Source organism: Schistocerca americana, chromosome 5 (assembly GCF_021461395.2).
Source record: "Schistocerca americana isolate TAMUIC-IGC-003095 chromosome 5, iqSchAmer2.1, whole genome shotgun sequence".
In the NCBI taxonomy this organism is placed as follows: Eukaryota; Metazoa; Arthropoda; class Insecta; order Orthoptera; family Acrididae; genus Schistocerca; species Schistocerca americana.
In genome coordinates this window covers 427651856-427665172 of record NC_060123.1, presented here as the reverse complement: position 1 = coordinate 427665172, position 13317 = coordinate 427651856, and positions in this window count along the sequence as shown.

The following is a 13317-nucleotide window of genomic DNA, read 5'->3' as shown; positions in this document are numbered from 1 at the left end:
AAAGAAAATACTTCATTATTCATTATCCATATTATCATAACTTCATTATTATCATCACCTGTAAAGAAAAACTTCATTATTCATAGTAGCATACTCTTCTTCATTATTCAACAGCATTCATTATCATCCGCAAAAAATCACTTCATTACTCATTACACAACTATTCCTTATCTCTAGCATATTTCATCACTAAAACTAAGATGTGTAGTTCTGTCTGACAGCCTGCATCAATCACCTTGTATTCTGAAAGAAAAAATTAGTTAAGACTGCTATTCTACGATGAGTATAGTATATTCTTGTTAATGCTTGTTAATTCTGATCCATTTACTCTTCCTCATAAAGTTATTGCATCTTCTTTCGTTTATTCCGTAGGTGAAATTCCCATTTCTGTTGGATTTATTTCTTACACGCGTCATTTCTTTCTGAAATTGATGAACAAAGATTAATGTCTTGCATTTAAATCATATACCCACTAGATAATGATTGGTTTATGGTAACATAATTAACCATACAGCATAACATGACAGAAAACGTAATATGTCAAAGACATTGACAGTGTTCAGATGCAAAATGTACAGAGAATACCACAATGCAGCAGCAAAAGAAAATGTAAAACAGTCACGATGTTGAGATATCATAGGGCAAAAAGAATGTCAAAATCAACTGGTGTGTTATACCGTAACTATTTCACAGTGCATATAAACAAAACTGGAATACAATTATACACAAAAAAATGGAAAATGTGCACGGTCTGATGTGTAACGACAAGAAAAGCGACCTGCTAACCTTACCTTGCCGGGCACTTGCCAAGAAAAAATACGATAATCATCAGTAATTAGTCAGGTGAATATAATTGCATTAGTAAATGGCATCATAGTGTGTTGAATCATACAGTGTCTTCATTCAATAAAGGGTTTAATATTTGACCAATGGTGGTTGCCTTTCGATTTTCTGGTTCTCAAAGTTTCGACGTGTACAACATTGGGATGAGGGATGCTGCGAATCCGATATGGACCTGCGTATAGAAATTCAAATTTACTGCACTTACCTTTTAATTTGCTGGATAAATAGTGTGTACGTACTAATATTTTCTGTCCAACGTGAAAGTCGCGGCGTGTACAAACCTGTTTTTGCTGTCTTCTCCGGCGCTCTGCGGCACGTTTGATGTTGTTCAGCGCAATGTCAATTATTTCATGGTGTCGTAGACGACGACATTTAGGGAAGTTTACTAATTCTTTAATTTTATTTGGTGGTTCAACGTTTTTCAGTATAACAGACGGAGATAGCATAGTGGATTCATTTGGAATGGAATTAATTACATCTTGGAATGAGAGTATGTGTGTATCCCAATCAATATGTCTTTTGTGGCAGTATATTCGGCACAGCTTACCAATTTCTTTCATTAATCTTTCACAGGGGTTCGAAGAAGCATGGTACTTGGATATATAGATCGGAGAAATGTTTCTAGCTCGTAACATACGTGTCCATATACCAGAACGAAATTGAGATCCATTGTCAGAAATTACTTTCATCACATGCCCTACATGAAATAGAAAATGTTTTACAAATGCTTTCGAAACAGTTTTAGCAGTAGCTTTGCGTAATGGAGTGAAAGTAACAAATTTTGAAGTGAGCTCAACAGCGACAAAGATGTAGCAAAAACCTCTGTTAGTTCTCGGAATAGGACCAAAAATGTCTACTGCGGCCATATGTCTTAATTTAACAGGTATAATGGGATATAATGGAGGAATATGTGAAGTGGTGTCTGATTTAGCTTTCTGGCAAATTTTACAAGACGCTAAAACTCGCCGTATACGTTTTTCCATGATGGTAAAATAACAGTTCTGTCTCAGTATAAGAAAACATTTTCGTGCTCCGTAATGTGCGTAACTTAAATGAGTGTACCAGATTAATTTGTTAACCAGTTCGTCAGGAATGCATAATAACCAATTGTTGCTGTCAGGATGAGAGCGGCGAAACAGAATGTCATTGCGTACAATGTAATGGTTTCTAATCGTAACATTATTCCTATCTTGCCAAAGGTGTTTAATTTCTTTCCACACGTTGTCTTTATTTTGCTCTTGTGCTATGTCCTGTAATGACGATGAAATAAAGTTTTCAAATGCAACTTGCTGAATGTACATGACACTGAAATTTGTTTTGCAGAAGTTGGTTGCTACGTCTTGCTGATTGTTGCTGAGAGAACGCGATAGTGCGTCTGCTATAACATTTTGCGTGCCGGGAATGTGAACTATTGTAAAATTAAATTCCTGTAAATAAAGTTTCCATCTGCTTAATCTGTCGTGAGTGAATTTGGCCGAAAGTAAAAATTGTATCGCTCTGTGGTCTGTGTAAACGGTGGTATGTCTGCCATAAAGAAAATGCCGAAATCTCGTAAAAGCCTATACAACACATAATGTTTCAAGTTCTGTAACAGAATAATTTCGTTCAGCAGGTGACAGAATGCGGCTTGCAAATGCGATGTTTTTAATTACTGTAGAGCCATCTTCTTCAATTTCCTGGAAAATATGTACGCCTAAAGCGGTGTTGGAACTGTCGGTGGCAATGGAAAAATTTCTGGTAAGGTCTGGGTGCGATAAAAGTGGTGCATTCAACAAAGCATGTTTCAAATAACATTCTCGTGAACAAGATTCTGCGTGTGAAAATTATTGCTTACGTTACTGGAATATGCAACCTGTACTGTACGTGGTCAAATTGCATCGTACGTGCTGTTATTTATTTCACGGGAGGATGCTGTGGCATATCTACTATTTGAACTGTTCTGTTAACTCTTACTGACGTGTTACGCTATAGATGACACCTATTGTTTGGATCATTCATGATAATGTGTTGTTGCTGATGTTCTTGCTGCTGAAAAGATCGACTGTTATTAAATGTACGCTGAAAATTGTGCTCATCATTTTTACGTCTGTCGTGATAGTCATTCCTATACGGTGTATTGCGATGCGAGTTGAAATAGAGTGTTGTCTGTACGTAGTTATTTCTTTGCTGCCATGCGTTACTATTTGTTGGAGCTGGGACTATACGTGCACGCGGCGAAACATTAAAGTTTGGTTGACCTTGTAGACTGCATTGTTGGTTAGGTATGCTAAGCGGCTGACTTTCATGCTATTGTGGTGGAAAACGTCTATTGTTACCAAAATGTGGTTGCGACTGCCGAAAATTTTGTACATACTGATGATTACGATTTTATCTGTTATTAAAGTTACGGCGGTAGTTGTCATTACGGGAGTGCCTACTGAAAATTGTCACATTCGGTAAAGATTTGTCATATCCGGTTTTCATTACATATTCTTAATCCTAGATAGAGCAATAGTTAAAGAGCTGTTTTGATAGATATAAAGAATAGTAGAAGAGAAGGCAGCAGTGCAGAAAACTAAAGATGAAACAGCACTACTACAGCTCGGGGCCCTATGCTTGCTACGGCACATATTCATTAAAGCGTAATGAATCCCCTGAGGTCATTTACGCACTGCAAATAAATTTTAGCTTTTGCGTTGCAAGCAATAGCGGTAAAAATTCAAAAGCAAATAGTTGTATCCATGTTAATTCTAGTTTCTGCATTATAGGCAATGCTGATGAAAATACAATAGCAAATTGTCGCATCTGGTTCGAAGCTAGCTTCTGCATTACAGGCAATAGCGGTGAAAGCACAAAAATAAATTGTCGTATACAGCTCAAAGCGTGTACTTGTGTTCTGTCATTATTAATTTCTTTACATTTTCTGGCGGATAAAAATTGCTCGTAATCTACGTTCTCGTCATTGAATTTGAAAACACGTTCGGGTTTGTGTGTGAATCTGTTCGTCTGTGTCATTCCGGATTTCAAGGTGCGTAGCTTTTCAGATTTTAAGTCCCGTGGCTTTTCGGATTTTAAGTCGCGTAGTTGCTGTAAATTGCTCAAATTATACGCACTGCGTAAGTCTGACAAATGCTCGCAACGTGGCGGGTTCTGTGACGTATTGGTGACTGAAATAATTGTTAATTCTGTTACTTTACTACTTTCGTCAATTTGGTTGTTCTGACGTTCACTTTTATTATTGACTTCCGTATTCAGGGTGTGTGAAACTTCCAGTGACTCGAAATTAAACTCGTCGTGTATCTGTACTGCGTTTTTAGGGTATTGTTCATTGACTGCATTAATTTCGTGTATCAGTGTTTCCTTTGCTGAACATTGTTCAGTGACTGCATTGATCTCGTCTTTATGTGAGTCTGTTGTGTCTACACGTGTGCTACTTAATTCTTGTGCAACAGTGCCAACTTCTTCATTACTGTTATTAGCACAAGCCTCAGTATCCTCACGTAATCGTTCTTTGTTGTCCCGACATTGCACGGTAACAGCTGTAATCTGCTCACTAACTTGTTTGTTCTGTTCTTTAAGATCGTCTTGTTTTTCGTTTGTGAGTTCGAAACTTTTATCAATTGCTTCGCTATGTTGTTTGTAATGGTTGTCGACACTTTCATTTACCTGTTTGTAATGGTTGTCGAAACTTTCATTAAGTTGTTTGAAATAATTATTCATCATTTCCTTCCGCTGTTTGTAATAGTCGTCTTGTTTTTTCATAAGTTGTTCGAAATTTTCCCTCTGTTGTCTGAAACTATTGTCTATTTTCTCACTTTGCTGTTGTAGCAATCTTGTCATAATTCGTACCAAGTCAAAATTAGCGTTTATATTCTCTGTGCTGTTTAGTGGTGTATCTGCAATTGTCGCGCTTTGTGTGAGCATTTGGTCATTCTGTAATTTACAAAAAGATCTGTCACTCGAACGTACATTGTCAGTCACTATTTCGGAATTAAATGAATCCGTCGTATTTTCAGTACACTGACCATTTCATTCAAAAAATTTGTCTGTACGTTACTTGAATTTTCCAAATCGGGTATGTTATGCCGGGTAGCGCTCATTACAATAGAGCGTCCCGCGTCATCAATTGTCGTCAAATTAACAGAAGAGACAATTGAGTTCGTTTGTTTAAGACAAAAATCATCATTAGTGGTTGGAATGCATTGATTGTCAGTGAACGCAGGATTGTCATCATTACTCTGCGTGTCACAATTATTATCAGTCACGTTGTTTAAGTCGGTAAATTCATTCACAATACCTCGTGATACACTATTCATAGTCTTTCGCGGCATTTTTACAACAGTCAATTATTCACAAAACAAATAATCACAAATGCAAAAACAACACACAAATACAACAGAGCAAAGAATTGCTGTTGATCTGTGGAAAGAGAGTCACAAAATTAGTAAAAGCGTTGCGCTAAATCCTAATTATATCTAAGCAAATAAGAGCAGATATCTGACTGTTTTTCAAAAGACTCTCAACGAAATTCGATCCTGGCAGGGTCGCCAAGTGTAACCTCCCCACAAAAATTTTAAAAGATAGAAACAATAAATGAATAGGAGCCAAAGAAGCAATATCGTCCCCACAGAAATATTTAAATAAAAAATATAATAATAAATGGGAGCCAAGTGTAACCTCTCGCAATGAAATCTACTGACAATGACAATTAAACAAAAATTACCAATCTGACCCAAGTATAAGTTCCTCACAAAAATAATGAAAAACATTTCAGTGCAAATGAAACTTCAGTGACAATGAAAATTCAATTAAACCGAAATATCGGTCTTTGGCCCTTGTGCAAAAATCAGAATTAATTTCTTACCTCATTGAAACTGCTTGTCAAATTTCTGCTCTTATTGTTAGCCACGGCTTGGAGGAACTGCATTGCAAATAATATTTTTTTTTTTTAAATTTAACTGAAACTTTTCTTTAAGGGAAATAAAGGAAATCGTAATTAAAAATGATTTTTTTTTGTTAAAAATTGCTTTGAAATCAAAATTATTATTGGGGCATTTGTTGGAAATTAATTACAATAAATAAAGTTTACATTATCTGATGATTACCTTAATTAACAATATACCTCATTCAGCATCTTGACCAGAATGCCATGTCGACGCTCGCCGACTCCTCACACACAACTGCACTGGGCTGCTACTACCGACATACTGCCCTGCTCACAGACTGCCCACTGACAGACTGCTCGCAACTGTACTACACGACTACTACTAGCGTACCGCTCTGCATGACGACTACTAGCGTACTGCTCGTAACACTCGCGCGGTCAAGCGCATACTAACCACGATAATAGGCTCTCTGGTCAAAGATTTTAACGTGCCTCACCATCGCTGCTACGTTACATACGTGTTTGAAACGTTTAAATCGAAAAAGATGCCTCAATCTATCATCCTGTTAAACTATCGACAGATAACGCTGATAATTTCAGATTTCTAATTATTCACGCCCATAATGAATAACAGGATACAACTTATACTCTCGCAAGCGATTGGGCATTATCAGTCCAGCTTTATGACCGGACGTTCAGTACTAACTACTCTAGCAGAGTAAAGAGACTTCACGTACTTCACGTGTGCCTGCAAGATCAAAAGAGCTCTATCACTTCTTAATTTCCATAACGCGCTCGCTAGAGTACATCGCGATTTCTTGCTTTAAGTGATGAAACGAATGGGACTTAACGATGCCTTTCTGCAAATGATAGAAAAAATGCATACGCGGAACACACTCTAAATCCAGACTTAATGGACAGTTAATGAAACAGAAATAGAATGGGCGATAAGACAGGAATGTCTACCCTCCTCGATCTTACGTGCAATTTCCGTGGAGCCACTTTTAAAGAGGTCCTACTTTGAACTGACAGCTTTATGCATTTTCGACAGCAAACCTGTTGGTCACGCTTATGCAGACGACTTCTATATACTAATCACAAACAAGCATGACGTAGAAAGAGCGAGAGCGCAATTCATTACACGAGATTATATGAATGCTACTAGTGCGTATCTAAACACAAATAAATCTCGGCTTTTATTGTTAGACCCGCAGCAAGATCACATTCAAACCAGTTGGCTACAACAAACGGACGCGAGAAGGCAATTGGGCTTGATTATCGCAGCAGACTTCATATCAGTGATGACGAGCAATTGGCAAGGAAATATACAGTGTCTTTGGAAAAGAACTCACTAGCTTTCATGTGTCCTAGAAAAAAAATGGTCCAAATGTTTCTGAGCACTATGGGACTTAACATCTGTGGTCATCAGGCCCCTAGAACTTAGAACTACTTAAACCTAACTAACCTAAGGACATCACACACATCCATGCCCGAGGCAGGATTCGAACCTGCGACCGTAGCGGTCGCGCGGTTCCGGACTGTGCGCCTAGAACCGCTAGACCACCGCGCCCGGTCTGTCCTAGAATCTGTACAATGTGACATACACTATTCTAGTTTGTGGTGCTTGATTCATCAACTCACCAGATTTGGCTCCCCTTCAGATGGCAGGTCTGCTTGACCTTGAGACCGCACCAGTCCTGTTCTTTTCCTCTGTGCCCTCAGTTCAGTCCAGACGTGCATGTAGAGCGGTTCACTTCAGAGCACCGTAGCAACAATGTGTACTCCACAACAGAAAGTGCAGTGTATTATTTGGCTTGTGAAAACGGAGTCAGTTATAACAGTGCAACGTAATTTTAGACGTCAGTACGGTGGGAAACCACCTACAGCAAAGACTACCCGTCATTGGCTAAAGTCTTTCAAGGAATCCGGTAGTGTTTCAAAAGCAAAATCACCAGGTAGACCGAGAACTTCTGAAAATGTTGTTGAACAGATCCATGTTTCGTGTGTTCGGAGCCCGAGGAAGTCATTGACCAGGCGTAGTCTACAATTAGGAGTGCCTAAAGGTACTGTGTATGATGGGCGTAAAAGACTCAAGTTGCGCTCCTACAAATTGCAACTGTTACATGAAATAAAATCTACTGATAAAATCGAAAGGTATGAAATTTCTGTTGACTTTCTACACAGGATTGATAATGACATCAATGTTAAAAAAAAAAAAAAAAAGATTCTCTTTTCTCATGAGGCTACATTTAATGTCAGTAGAACAGTTAATCGTCATAGCTGCAGAATTTGGGGGGGGGCAGAGCATCCACGTGAAGTTATTCAGCATCAACGTGACTCTCCCAAAGTCAATGTCTGGTGCGGTTTGATGGAAGATCGTGTGATTGGTCCTTTAACTTTTGTAGGAAAAACAATAAACGGAGACGTTTACTGTGACATGTTGACAGAGTACGTCTTTCCCCAAATGGACGATAATAGGGTGGAAAAGGGGCTTGTGTGTGTGTGTGTTTTTTTTTCCAACAAGAAGGCGCCCCACCTCATTACAGTAACCATGAGCGTGCGGCTCTTGACATTCGCTTTCCAGGATCGTGGTTAGGCAGGGCTGGCCTAATACCTTGGCCACCACGAAGCCCAGAGCCAACCCCACTGGACCATACAACAGTGTTGAGACAACCAACTAAGACGTTCTGTTCCTATGGGTGTTTTTGCTTTTGAAACACTTTTGTTTCGTTACATCTAAGAACTGAACGAAAATTTTAGTATTTTTTTTGTATGGGTTAACAGCCGCCCTGAATTTATCATTGGAAATCATTTACGTGTTTACGCTGTTTCTTTTTGAAATACGCACTTTATTTCTTAATTTAGCTATTAGCTAATTCTTCGGAGTTACCAAGCTATGTTCTAGTAAAAGCCTGTAACGCATGTAGCATGATATATTTCACACATCTGTGTGGATGAAACAACATGCGATGGCATCCCTAATAAGAATTTACACGATCATAGTAGATACGGATACAGTAAGGTCTCACCAATCTCGTGACCCGTTAGTAGCTGGAACTCCGATCTGCATCGACTAAACTCTACGAAGGTGCAGATAGCTTGCCTGTCACAGATGTGAAATGAAAAGGTGTCACGTAACAGAAACTTTTAAAGATTAATAGCCCTAACAAATGTGTCCAGGGTGTGGTCGTTACAGTAGTAAAAGGGGTGGGGGGGAGGTTGGAGCTCCTCTAGCTATTGAACTTTAATAAGAGTGATCAAATGGCTCTGAGCACTATGCGACTTAGCTTCTAAGGTCATCAGTCGCCTAGAACTCAGAACTAATTAAACCTAACTAACCTAAGGACATCACACACATCCATGCCCGAGGCAGGATTCAAACCTGCGACCGTAGCGGTCGCTCGGCTCCAGACTGTAGCGCCTAGAACCACACGGCCACTCCGGCCGGCTAAGAGTGATCCGAAGTACCACAAATGTATTATAATCGTATGTTTAACTACGGAAAAAACATGTTTTTATGATAGAACAGTGTTAATTAAGGATGATCGAAGATAGAATCATAAAATCTCTAATCAATGAAATCAGTAGTAAGAATGGGGGTTGTGGGGGTGGGGGGGGGGGGGGCGTTATTTAACTGAAATTAAAGAATAGTTGAAATATACTAAAATTTATTATAATCATAAATTCAGTCAAGGACGAGAACATGGTTTGATAATAGCATAGCATGATTCCCGGTTGATCAGAGACTGAAACATAAATTCTCTAACGAGGCCCAATCACATCAGTAGTAAGAAAGGTGTTTGGGAGGTTCACCTTGAGGCGTTACTTTCGTTTTGCCTCAGGTTACAGTAGGAAGTAATTGTGTTTTCTATATCGAGATATAAGTTTTTCTTTGATTGCTAGCAGCTTCAATACTTCGCTGGATGAAAGGAATATTTGACGCATTTGTTTATTTCTTTTCATCATTTGACAAAGAGGTCACACGCCGTTTATATTTATACTCCTTGTTCCATCCTGTATGAGTGTGCATGGGTATGAATGGAAGTCAAATGTAGCGGGAGAATGGACCAAAGGGAACAGTTTAAGGGAATAGCAGTCATTGCCAACATTACAAGAATAACGGCATATAGGCCAGAGCAGCAAGCAAAGATGAAAACAGGCACAAGGGTAGGTTACAAAGTTGGTGCGGGGGTGAGGTGAGTCTCCCCACCACCCCGTTTGAATAGGAACGTTGGTCGGATTTTGGCGCGTGGAGAGCACTGTGGGGCCAGCCATGAGACGGACCGGACGCGGGAGCACAGCAGCTCGCAGATTTGGTGAGATAGAAATGAGGTAATATGGCTAAAAATTCACGACAGCGTATGCTCATAGCACGCATTCTTCATCGGTACAGGTTACGGTTTTAATTGATTTGCAATAGTTTTCTCTGAAACGTGTTTGTGAAATTTTGCTTTGTGGTAGTGAGCATGCAACAGGAACCATCAGTTCATGTAGCTATTTCCCGAGTTATAAGCTTCACTTTTAGGTCAATGAGTGCAGATTGCGTATCGGATGGTAGATCGAGAATTTTCTGTCGTAAAGTTTAATTATTTTTGGTACTTTCTTTGTGAGTTCAGTTCGCACTTCATTTTGGCGCCAATAGTACATCATTTTTGCCCAGAATCTTTTCTCTGATAGAGGTTATCTACCTTCAGCAGTGGCCTACCTTAAATATCTAGTGGTGTAATTCATGCATGACGATAAGTGAGTCTTAAAGAATGAATGACGATTTTCCCGCTAAAGACAGTGTGGCCCACTTATATATTTTCTGTGTTATTATGAAATTATGTGTCATATATTTTTTGTGTTCTCATGAAATTATGTGTCATATATGAAATTATTCGTGTAGCGTTTTCGTTTTGTCATTGTCATTGTCCTACCCATGCGAGGTAACGCTGATTCAGACAAGTTTTACAACTGAAGAAAAATTGTAATGTGTCGGCTTCTAAAGTTTTCATCAAAGTAGAAATAAATCTATTAAATGAGTCAGCATTTCAGTTAAGAAACATTCCCCCAATCACCTGACACATGAAATGGGTAGGATGTATCTCATTCAGTTCGATTTTCTAAGGTTAATGAAAGACAGAAATGACCTGCAATGTGAATTTAGAGAGGCTACCAGCTGCTATAGTGACGGCTTTAAGAACAACCACCCCAGAACGTGTTATCTTAGAGAAACTCGCACCAGTTTCCGTTGCGCGCATTTCTGAAATAATTAATTTGTTTACCAAATTAATGAAATAAGGGTCCAAATACAGATACCTTTTCTTATGAGCCTGGTATATTAGCAGCCAGGACGCGAAGTCGGGAAAAATGCTCTAAGGTAAAGCGAGGAGATGGTCACACAGGTTCAATATAAATTAAAAATATATAAAGAACCAGCATACAGCAACGAGCAGTCCTATAGCAACCTAGCTGAAATTAAAGAGTAGTCCAAACATAAAAAATTTATTATAATCATAAATTCAGTCAAGAATGAAAATGTGGTTTGATAAGAGCACAGCATTAATACCGGATGATCGGAAATAAAACGACACTGAAACATAGAATCTGTAATCAGGCACAGTCAGCTGCGACGGTAATACGACAAAGACCACGGGTATTGGGCAATGGAAATAATCAGATTATTAATTCACAACTCATTGGACAAACAAGTAAATTCTGATGAGGACATGATGACTCCTTCACTATGCCGTCCGTTAAAGGATACCACATGCAAGATTGCTGAGTGCCTGAATCATTAGAGAGCCATCAATTACTCAATGCAATTCTTAAACAAGATGACATTAAATTATAAAAACGCGCATACGCATTCCTAACCGTTCACATTTCCCCTTTGCTTGGCAGCAAGATCCTTCAATATTTCCACCTCGCTGGGACGTGGACTGCATACGCCGCCTTGCCATTCGTGTCTGAATGTTAGATTATGGATGTGAGCCTCGTCTGAAAACTGCAGCCTCTGAATGTACCTCTCTCCACTGTCCCGATACTTCTTCGTGTAAAAGATAAGAGCAAAGTGAAATTGAAGCTTCTGTCAGTCATCTCGCTACTTTCTTGCCTAAAACCCCAAAGCGAAGTGTATTTATCAATTGTCCTGAAACTCCTTCGTTCAAAAGCCCAAATCAAAGTTTATATTCTCCACTCTCAGTTCGTCACGAAAACCCTGCCAATCACAAATTTGTTTATCGTTCGCCCAATGGGAAACATCACAATAAAAGTTGCTCTCTGTCTCCTTCGAAAAATCTGGCCAATCTCTTATTTTTTAGAGGCTGGCAAAATATTAACAATTCAGGAGTTTTCTGCGCTAGCCAATGAGAGCAACAGCTGCACGTCTTTTCTCAGAAGACGGCGTCTAACCGGCAACTCAAGCTCCTCTTTTCGCATTGTCTTATCTTCTTTCTTCCCATATTTTCAGTAGTGCTTGGGTAAAAAAACCCTATGGCCTGTCGACGAGGTGAAGTCACACCAGCTCTTTACAAAGCACCCAATATTCCATTCATTCTCAGAGTTAATGAGATTTGCTTTAATTAACTGAGAAAAAGCGGAAAAGTCTGACCCATGATAGAGTGAAACAAGTGTTTGGCAGCAGCCTCACATGTTTCAACACAACCTGTTTATTTTAATTTTAAATAAATACGCTAATGTGTTTTAACGTGTTGTGTGCTGGCACAGTGACAAAACCCACATGAGAGTCTCATTCTTTGTTCTGAAATATGGATTTGACGTCGCAGATAGCTGTGTCCGCAGCTAAACTGGCCTGAAAAGCTTAAGGACAAAAGTAGCTTTTGCATGACGCATCACTGCCAAGTAACAAAGCTCAATGAAACTTGGAACAAGCATGTAAACAACTGCTACGAAATAAGTACGCAGTAGCCGAACAGAAATGATACTTATATTCAAAGACAATAATTACATTGAAGTTACAGCGATCCGTTATGGTCCCTTGGAGATTACGAGAGATGAGACGTTCTTTTTTTTTTTAATGGGGTGTGTGATCACCATATATAGCAATGCATGTCCTGCAATGGGCTCCCATTTTGGCGGCAAAGTTGGTGCCAATCCTACACCAGTTACCAACTGTTGAATGGTGGTTGATGCATGCGTACACGCTGAAATACGGCCCTCAACGCGTTCCACAAGCGCTTGGTGGGATTTAAGTCACGGCAATGGACAAGCCAATCCATTCGTCGAATATCGTTTCGATCGAAGAGCTCCTTCACCTACGCTTCCTTAAAAGTGAAATCAGGGCGGAAAACACCCTTGAAAAATGGTTCAAATGGCTCTGAGCACTATGGGACTTAACATCTGTGGTCATCAGTCCCCTAGAACTTAGAACTAATTAAACCTAACTAACCTAAGGACATCACACACATCCATGCCCGAGGCAGGATTCGAACCTGCGACCGTAGCAGTCGCGCGGTTCCGGACTGAGCGCCTAGAACCGCTAGACCACCGCGGCCGGCAAAACACCCTTGAAAGGGCGCACATGGGGAAGGAGCGCCATGTCACAATAACATCGACTAGTGAGTGGTCACAGATTTGCGCGTCAGCACGACCCTGAAACGTTATTG